Below are 10,652 nucleotides of genomic sequence, written 5' to 3'. Positions count from 1 at the left end.
CTCTTGGATAGTAGGTACGATGCAGGATCTTGAGTTGGACCAGTCTGAGCCGCGACGAGATGGTTACCTCACGAGGGTACATCAGGGCCTCTATGCAGTCTTCTGATTGTAGCAGCCCCACATCCCGCTCCCATTTGGCTTTTAGACTGACCAGTTCTGGTGTAGCAAAGGATGTGATCACAGTGTACATAGTTGAGGTGATTTTTCGTTTTATCTGGTCCAGAACTATGTTGCGCTCTAGCGGAGAGCTTTCCGGCATGTCCCTTGTGATCTGCCGGTGGGCCCTCCATGCATGTTTCAATTGAGTGTAGTGGTACCTTTCTGTAGCTGGGAGGGAGAATTCAGAGTGTAGTGTCTCAAACGGTACCAGTTTATCTTCCCGTATCACGTCTCCAATACTGGTGATTCCACGCTGGACCCAACCGGGCCACCTGGGCAGCTTTTGTATTTCGGGGAGGCGGCTGTTGTTCCACAGGGGTTGGGCCAATGTCAATTTCCCGTCCCACCCTAGGTGTCGGTGTGCTTCCACCCAGATTCTCGCAACATGCGTTGCCATGTCAGAGTTTGATGTGCGACCCAGACCACAGCTCCAAAGGTGTTGTTGTTCTATTAGCTTTGATCCCTTTGATGTGTGGCAGACTCCTGTCCCCATGGAGCATGTCGTTCACCACCGCCATTTGGCTGGCCCAGTAGTATGTCTGCAGTCTGGGCAGCCCAATCCCACCCTCCCAGATGGACCTCTGAAGAGTGGAGAGAGCCATCCGCGGGTGGCCCCCCGCTCCATAGTAGCCGCCGGAGTATGCGGTCAATTTTGTGGAATTCCTGGCGTGGGATGTACAGTGGTGCATTTTGCAGGATGTACAAGAACTTGGGGAGAGCAATCATTTTGAATAGGGCGGCTCTGCCCATCAGTGTCAGTGCCAAGGAGATCCAGTGGCGAGTGTCCTCTGCGAACCTCATTACAAGTGGGTAGAGGTTCAAGGATGTGTAATTAGCAAGATGCTTTGCGATTCATACCCCGAGGTATTTGAATTGTTCTGTTCCAATTTGATAGGGGCAGTCTGCTTGGTTCGCAACTGACATGCTGCCTATGGGGAATAGGGTGGATTTAGTCCAGTTCACGCGTAGGCCGCTGAATTCCCCGTATGTCTTCAGCATATGCGTGACTCTATGGCAGGAGTTGATTGGGTCTTTTAAATAGATGAGCAGGTCATCTGCATAGAGCGATACTCTGTCCTCCCAAGTCTCAGACCAGCGAAAGCCCTCCCAGAGTGATGTGTTTCGTAGGAGGATAGCCAAGGGTTCAATTGCAATCGCGAAGATCATAGCCGATAGTGGGCAGCCCTGCCTTGTGCCTCTGCCCAGATTTAACAGGTCCGATTGCCAGCCGTTAACCCTAGTTCTGGCCGTTGGGCAATTGTATAACAGTTGCACCCAGCTCATGAAGTTCCTTCCAAAGCCCACGCAACGCATTATGTCGAAGGCCTTTTCGAAGTCTATTGCTAATAAAGCTAGTGGGCCTTGTATGCTGTCGACTCTTTCCAGGGCTGAGTTCAGTCTGCGGAGGTTCCTGCGCGTCGATCTCTAGGGCATGAAGCCGCATTGGTCTGGGTGGATCAGGGAGGGGATGACCTGCTGCAAACGGTCTGCTAGTAGTTTCGCTAGTATTTTGATTTCGCTATTTATGAGTGAAATAGGTTGTTATGAACTGCAGTTTTCTGGGGGTTTGTCAGGTTTGGGTACCACTATTATTGTAGCTTCTCGCAGATCTGGTGGCAGTATGCCCTGTTCCTGTGCGTGTTGGTACATTTGCAGTAGGTGTGGGGCAATTACGTTGGGTCCCACCTTCCGCCATAGCTCGACCGGAAAGCCATTTGGGCCCGGGGACTTGCCGGTTTGGAGGCCAGACATGGCGCTCAACACCACGTCCTCCGTGATATCCTTCTCAAGTAGCTCCTGTTGTGCTGTGTTTAAGATGGGGATATCAATCTCATCCATGATTGTAGTATCTGTATAGGTAGTGGATTCCTTATAGAGCCCAGCGTAATACTCAGCGAAGCCCCACGTTATATCCTGATCTGTCACTAGTGGGCCTCGCCCCTCTGTTTCTAACTGCCGGACATGGCTGCGTCCCTGCTCCCTTCGTTCCAGCCACGCCATCATTTTACCGGCCTTATCACCTGTTTCATAAATCCTTGCTCGCATCGCGGTGTGTGCATGTCTTGCATTGTCCAGTGCTATGTTTTGGAGCCGCTTCTGTGCTAGGAGCAAAGCACGATTTGTGTCTGGCGTGTCTTCGGTTATATGCATTTCCTCTGCCTGTTTCACCTGCTGCTGCGCTGTGTGTATCTTAAGTAGGTGCTTTTTCCTTTTTGCAGTCGTCCAAGATATAAGTTCATCCCTCAGTACTGTTTTGTAGGCCTCCCACAGTGTCCCGGGGTCCGATGCAGTCTCTGTATTTAGCTCAAAATATGTCTTGGTAGCCTCTTGGAGCCTATCCACTAGGTCCGGATCGCCCTTATAGTAGTTATTCAAACGCCAGCTAGGTGGGGGGATCGGCCTGGATGTTGTGATTTTTAGCTCCAGAGGGGAGTGGTCACAAATACCTCTGGGAAGCAGGTTTATTTCTTGTGCCATATGTAGGTCAGTTGATGGGATGAAAAAGTAATCTAATCTGGAGAGCGAGGCGTGTGCCCGGGGGTGGAAGGAGTATTCTCTGGTGTTGGGGTGGAGATCCCTCCACAAATCGCATAGGCCCAGGGCGTTGGTAAATGTGGCAAGTTTAGTGGGTATGTTGGGATTTCTACTGCGTAAATGTGAGCGGGCCAAGGTTGTGTCCATGACTTCGTTGAAGTCCCCTCCCAATATCATGATGTTGGAAGGGTCGTTTGTAATCAGAGGGGAGATATCGGTGAGTAGTGGCGATAGCAGGGTGGGCGGTGCATAGATAGCTAGTAGAGCGATAGAGTGGTCCCATAGTGTGCCTGTCGCATATACATATCTGCCTCCGGTGTCCTTGGTCACTGTGTTCAGGTGGAAGGGGACCCAATCGCATTGTTAACTCTGCCACCAACCAGCTGGGGAATCGATTGTTACGCTCACCTGGTATCCACGGGGATGCCACCCAGCCCTGGTTGGATGATTTGCACTCTCGAACCCTCTCCCGGTCCCTTGGTAAGGCCTCTAGTTAAAGATGGGTCTGCAGTATAGGAGAGCTGGATTCAATACCAGATTGTCTTTATGTTTTCCCACCTCCCTTGGCCTCAACTCCTTCCTCCCCGTTGGGCCTTCTCCTTACCTTAATATTGTAAAAGCTGGATTCTCCGTCCTGCTCCTCGTGGCAGGGGCGCGTAGATGTGGGGGGCAAGCAGCGACCAAGTTAATTCACTGGTGCAAACCCCCTGTGGGAATACAGGCCTGCTGCGACTACATAGGCTGGCTGCTTTACAGTCTTTATATGCAGTTCTTATGTTCCTCTTAGTTCGAATAATAATGTCTTGCTTCTTTCCTTTTAGGTATGGAAAGGTATTTTGGTGTTGTCATGCGGTTTGAAGATGAGCATGGGCCGGTAGGCGAAAGTGCGGTGTGCGCGATGCTGTCCGGTGAGTAATGCGCGATTCAAGGCGCTGTTTTGCCTTTTATATTGCTAACCTGTGTCTTTTCTCTCCTTGCAGGTTGCGATGTTCCTCACCGAGCGCCGTAATGTTCCAGCAATGATACTGACCAGGAGATGACTACCCAGGTAAGAATTGTGTGGCTTTCTTCATTCAGGAGGAAACGTGAGTAAACGCTTACTAATGCTGTCTTTCTTTCTCCTCCCTTCAGGTGATGGTATTCCAGGATGCATGCGGTGGCAGAGGATGGAGTTCGTACCTTCAGGTGAGTGGAACTGAAGTCAGCGATGGATTGAAGACAGGATACTGTTCCAGGTAAGTTTCGTAGTGTTCTTTCTCTCTCTGCAGGTCCTTGGTTTCAGGTAAGCTGGCATCAAAGAACTGGACACGTGAGAGCGTTACGCTGCCCACAGCAGAATAACGCAAAGCATGTTCTGCTGTTTGGGTGCGGTTTAAATAGTCTCAGGTAAAGTAGTCCAGGTAAAATAGTCGCAGGCCTGCCACGCTCAAAGTAGTCCAGGTAAAGTAGTCCCAGGCCTGCCACACCCAAAAGACTAGACCGCATAGCTAAGTTCCTTGTAACTGAGCTATGTGTGTGCCTCCATGTTGGCTGAACCCCCCCAAGTTAAATAGTCCCAAGTAAATAGTCCCATTCTAATGTTGGTCTTCATGATGGTTATGAGCCTGGTGCCAAAGGCGCCAGGACTGACTCCAAGAGAGTCTTGGATGAGGTTTTAAGGCCTTTGACCTGGCCTTAACTGGAAGGCTGACTTGCCAGTGAGGGCCAGGGGCAAGGGTCATGACAGAACTCCCCGCCCCCCCCCACCCCCAGGCCCCTCTCACAGTGGCACTTCTGCCTGGTCCTGGTTTGGCTGGGTAATTCTGCTGGAACCTTTTAATTAAGCGAGGTACATGGATGTATTCACTAGGTTCCCATGATCTGTCTTGAGGGCCGTATCCCTTCCAATCAACTAAGTAGTATAGTTTAGATCTGGTGTATTTTGAGTCTAGGATATCCTTTACTTCAAACTCTGGTTCTCCGTCAACTAATACTGGTTTTGGTGGCGTTGTAACCCGAGTACCGGGTTGTACCGGTTTCAGGAGTGATACGTGAAACACAGGATGAATCTGCATAGTGGGTGGTAGGGCTAATTTAACTGCCACTGGATTTATTATGGATTCAATAGAATAAGGTCCCAGATATCGGGGACAAAAGGTCTGAGTCCCTTTTATGGGCATATATTTTGATGCTAACCAGACCTTGTCTCCAATTTGATAGTCGGGGGCTTTACTACGATGTTGGTCAGCAAATTTCTTTTGTCTGTTCTTGGCTTGGACTAAATGTTCTGCTGCTTCTTTGAAGGCCTGGGAAATAGTTGTATGTAGGGTTTTAACCGCTGGCATTTCCAAAGGGGTTGGGAGATCCAATTCTGATGTACGTGGATGTCTACCATATATAGTGTAGAAAGGGGTTTGTCCAGTGCTGGTGTGTCATTAATTATTATAGGCATATTCAGCTATCCATAACAAGTCCTTCCAATTTCTTTCCACTTGATGTAACATGCAACGTAAGTATTGCTCGAGGGTTTGGTTTGGTTTGTTCTTTCTGTTTGGCCATCTGTTTGAGGATGGTGACTTGTGGATAGTCGAATGTCAATTTGGGCCACTGAACAGCATTTCCTCCAGAAGTTGGATATGAACTGACTACCTCGATCTGAGATCAAGACCGATGAAAAGCCATGTAGCCGTACAATTTCCTCCAGGAATACTTTTGCTAAATTGGATGCAGTTGGAAGACCCTTAAAAGGAATAAAGTGTGCCATTTTAGAGAACAAGTCAACAACTACTAAAATGGTGTTGAATCCTTGACTGGGAGGTAGATCTGTAATGAAATCAAGGGACAGCGTGTGCCATGGTGCGGGAGGAATTTCCAATGGTTGGAGAAGACCAGCTGGTTTCTGCTTTTGGGACTTGTTTTGTGCACACACATCGCAAGATTGGATAAATTGTATGATGTCTTTACGCCATGTGGGCCACCAATAGTTTCGTTTTACTTTAGCTAGAGTTTTGGCAATTCCAGGATGACCTTCAATCAGGGAGTCGTGATACCCCGAAATAACCTGCTCTTGTAAATCTTTACTTGGCAAGTATAGAAGGTTCCTAAAATATGGTAACTGGTCTTTAATGGTGTAATGTTCTCCTTGAATATACCACTCTTGTGAGAAAGTGGGATCCATTAAGAGTTGGATCTTGTTTTGGAGTTCACCCTGTGTCAATGTTGGTGTAAAACCCAGGAGTTTGTCATCTGGAATGATGGCTACTGGATCTGGAGTTATGTATACCTTTTCATCAACACCCATGCGGTACAAGGCGTCAGCCTTTCCGTTTCGGACTCCTGGCCGGTAGGTGATCACATAGTCATATTCAGCAAAGAAAAGAGCCCACCGCAGTTGACGGGATGATTGAGCCTTTGCTGTTTTTAGGTATTGCAGGTTTGGATGATCAGTTATGACCGTGACAGTATGTCTAGCACCAAGGAGATAGTGTCGCCATGCCTTGAAAGCTGATTTTATAGCCAAGAGTTCTTTGTCTGTGATAGCATAGTTGAGTTCGGGAGGTCAGAATTTTCATGACCAGACGGCCACAGGGTGTAACTGGCCAGAGTCTGGGCCCCTTTGTGAGAGAACAGCTCCCATAGCCATGCTAGAGGCATCTGTTTCAACTATATAAGGGAGGTCTGGGCGAGGATGCCATAGAACTGGAGCAGAAGTGAATTTTTTCTTAAGTTCTTGAAAGGCCTTCTCTGCTTCTTCGGTCAAATGGAACTTTTTATTGTTTTTTCTCAATAGTGATGTAATTGGATGCACTATTTGGGAAAAATCTGGGATGAATCGGCAGTAAAAGTTTGCAAAGCCCAACATACTCTGGATTCCTTTAAATGAAGTTGGTGACGGCCAGTTAAGAATGGCATCTACCTTGTGTCTATCGATTCTGATGCCTTTTGGTGTGAGGATAAAACCGAGGAACTCCACTTCGGTGACATGAAAAGAGCATTTTTTGAGTTTAGCATACGGTTTATGTTGGCAGAGTTTAGTAAGGACGGAGCGGACATGCCTGACATGGTCTTCTTTTGTAGCATAATACACTAAGATGTCATCAATGTAAACCAGGGCACAAACATCGATTAACTCCCGCAAAACATCATTCATAAAGTACTGGAATGCAGCAGGAGCATTGCAAAGTTGAAAAGGCATTACCTGGTATTCATACAAGCCGTATTTGGTATGAAAGGCGGTTTTCCATTTGTCTCCTTTCTTCACTCGAACAATATGGTACGCTCCCTAAGGTCCAGTTTGGTATGAATTTGGGCGTCTTTGACTTGATCCAATAATTTGGGAATAAGGGGCATTGGATAAAGTTTACTGTGATCTGGATTAATGCGCAATAGTCGATGCAAGTCCTCAAATCTCCTTCCTTCTTTGGTACGAAGAATAAAGGACAGGCTGCCGGTGATTTAGATGGGTGGATAATTCCATTTGCCAGGTACTGATCAAGATAAGATTTCAAATGGAGGCTTTCTAGTTCAGTAAGTGCATAGATTCGACCACAAGGAATTTGCGCACCAGGTATCAGGTCGATCTGACAATCGTAGGGCCTGTGCGGTGGTAGAGTATTGGCTTGTTCTTTCTGGAACACGTTTTGAAAATCTTGGTATTCATTTGGTAGAGTACTAGTCACACCTAGTACAATCGCCGCCGTACTGGGAGTAGCAGATGTACATAAGTCTGTTTTCCCCTTTTCTTGGTAATAACAGGTGCAAGCACAATCATCGGAAAAGGCCAACTTCTTGGCACGCCAATCTATTAAAGGGTTGTGAGCTACCAACCCTGGCATCCCTAAGATTAGTCGAAACTGAGGAGCTTTGATGAGATCGAATGCAATAGATTCTCGGGGTCCATCCTGGCACAGTAGCGTTAGTGCTGCTGTACATTGAGTTACTGGTCCGGAAGCTATTTCTGTCCCATCAACAGTAGTAACTTCTTCAGTAGTCGACTTAGAGCATAAGGGAAGCCACATCTGTGCTGCCAGATCTTGGTCTACATAATTCCCAACTGCTCCACTGTCTATGTATGCTTCAACAGCATGCATCCGAGAAGGTTGTTGGTGATTGATCAAAACTACTGGTAATGCAAAGTGTGAGGTCTGTGGCTCATCCTTCTCGCTCGACAAGTGGACCTCTATGCTTGCCGGGCTTGGTAGTTTTCCGACTCCTTGTTACTATCTTCCTTCTCTGTGGCTCCAACAGTTCTCCTTGGTGGTTTCACTGGACATTCTTTGAGGAAGTGACCTGATTTTCCGCAATATTTATTTTTATTAATTGTTTTAGTTGAAATTAATCAACCTTTCAATGTTTCCACTTTGATCATACAAAATTGTTTCACTTAAAACATCATTAAAATACATCATACAGTGATAAAAGAAAAACAGACCACTAAAACACAAAATAAAATTAAAATACAGAAAAAAATTAAAATAAAGGATTCTGCAGTTGTGATAGTTTACAAGTGATAGATTAACTGTCAACTTAGTCATATTAATAATTATACTGTTCCAAAGTATTTCATTTTTCCTTTACATTTCATATCATGCATCTCAACCCATATATTTCATTGAGGACTCACGATCAATTGACAATTCACTTTCAGTTTAGTTCAATGTGCTTTCCATAATAGGTGATAGTTGCAGACTATTCAAAAAATGTACTGTTGCAATCTGCAACACTGGAAAACCAGTGCTCATAATTATTGTCCAACATTCACTGTATTGCAGATTGCCCAGAAATGTACAATGTTTATCAAAGTGAATTTGCCTCAAATAAATCAGTGCAGGACATTCAGTAATTAGATATTTGAGAGTTTCTGATATATTAACATCATTGCAGAACCTACACACATCTCCATGAGGTTCTAGTTGCTGTCGTTTAACCAAAACTTCTCTGACTGGCCACAAATTAAAGCGTAATCTCATTATCGCCTGTCTATATTGCGGTGAAGGTGATCTAAGAAGGTAAGATGAGAGTGTGCCCCATTTTTTTGGTGGAAATCTACTACAGGTCCCTTCTTTATATTGTACACACTTGTCACATGTGTTGATCCAATCTAGATTGTATAGATTCCTTTTTACTTTGTCAGGGTTGATACCAGTAAATCAATGCTCACACCTATATTTGTTAGTATTTTACATACATGTTCAGTCCAATTCACCAAGAAAGGATGGCCAGAGGAAAACATATCCGTTGATAGAAGTTTCAATACACTGTTAGCATTGGTTGATATTAAGCACTTTCTGAACATTGCACAATACCTCCAGTTGTATAGGGCTTGTAGTGAGACTAACCCCAATTCATATTTTATCCATACATGTGGGATACAGTTGGGTAAATGCAATATTCGTCTCCAGAATCGTGCTTCTCATTTACTGAACTGGAAATCTGCTGACACTTGAAAAGATTCTAAACCATATAGAATTGCAGGGACCGCTTTTTGTTTCCAATACGACCATGCAGGTTTAATGGAAAACTTGCCATACCGATGCATTATTATGTTTGTTTGTGATATTGCGGTGTTAATTTTATTTTCAGTGATCTTTATCTGCTGTTTATTATTTGGAGCCCCCTCGAAACAAGTTCCCAAATAAGTGTACACTGAGACTCTTTTTAGTTGTATTTGGTTCACGGCCCAATTGAATTGTCCCTGGACAGCTCTGGAAGGTAAGCAGGCTACGACTTGGGTCTTCTCGTAGTTTACTCTCAGCTCATTCTGATTTATATATTCTTGGAAAGCTGTGAGCAGTTTTTGCAATCCTATTTGTGTTTTTGAGAGCAAGACCAAGTCGCCCACATATAAAAGATGTTTTATAGCCATTTTTGCAGTTTTGGGTAAGTCAGATTGTATCTCCCTTAAGGCATATTGAAGATCGTGAATGTAATAATTAAATACAGAGGACGCTAACGAGCACCCCTGTTTCAAACCTCGGGCTGTATGAATCTCTTTCGATAATGTACCATCCAGAGATAATCTAACCCGGACAGATGTATTTGTGTGTAATTCTTGGATTATTGTGCTTATGGTGTGCGGACACTTGTCTCTATTCAGCTTCTTAAACAATTTGATCCTTGAAATTGAGTCAAAGGCAGACTGTAAATCCACGAATGCAAGAAATAGCGGTTGTTTGATGTGGTTACACTGAGCCTTTATTGCATTTATGTATGTTAGATTGACCTGTGTCCCCATTCCTTTCACGAACCCAGTTTGATTAAGGTCTTGCAAATTGTTATCACTTGTCCAGGCATTAAAGTCTTTTAACAGTAACTTTGTGAAAAGTTTCCCCGGCGCGTCCAAAAGCGCAATCGGGCGATAATTCTGAGGTGACATACGATCACCTTTTTTGAATATTGGTAGAATTATTGAAGTTTTCCATGACTTTGGGATTCGCTGATGCTTTATTATTTGTTGAAAAATCTGAAATAAAATTTGGGCCCATTCAGTTGGATTTTCTTTGAACATATCACCATTCTAATTTGACCATCCTGGCCGGTGACAGGTTTTTGTCTAATGCCCTAATCACTTCCTGTACCAGGTTCCCATTTCCCCGCCTTCTGTTGTTAGGGCTCCCTGAGGAACTTCCCAGCAGTCGGACTTGACAGGCTCAGATTGGCCATCTGGGACACACCTCTCCATCAGGCACCGTCTTTCAGGGCTCCTCCGATTGGTTGTCTCCCAACCTATCAACACCAATCCCAGCTTCCAGCCCCCACAACACGACGTCGTTGCCATAGCGACGGAGGTCTCCTTTGCGTATATTTTTTTGCCCAAACTGTCAGTGCAGCTCACGAATGCAGCCCGCTCACAGGACACGGCTGTCTGTCCAGCCCCGCCGGCTCTTCATGCTCACTGTAGCTTCACTCTCCACTCTGCCAGGTATTTATTTACTTTTTTCAATAGCCATTAGTTTTCAGCAACTGGTTTCGGCTTGCAA

Source organism: Ambystoma mexicanum, chromosome 3p, assembly GCF_040938575.1.
Source record: "Ambystoma mexicanum isolate Mex_15411 chromosome 3p, UKY_AmexF1_1, whole genome shotgun sequence".
Taxonomy (NCBI): Eukaryota; Metazoa; Chordata; class Amphibia; order Caudata; family Ambystomatidae; genus Ambystoma; species Ambystoma mexicanum.
The sequence above is the reverse complement of the archived record's forward strand: the minus strand, read 5'-3'. Positions refer to the sequence as shown.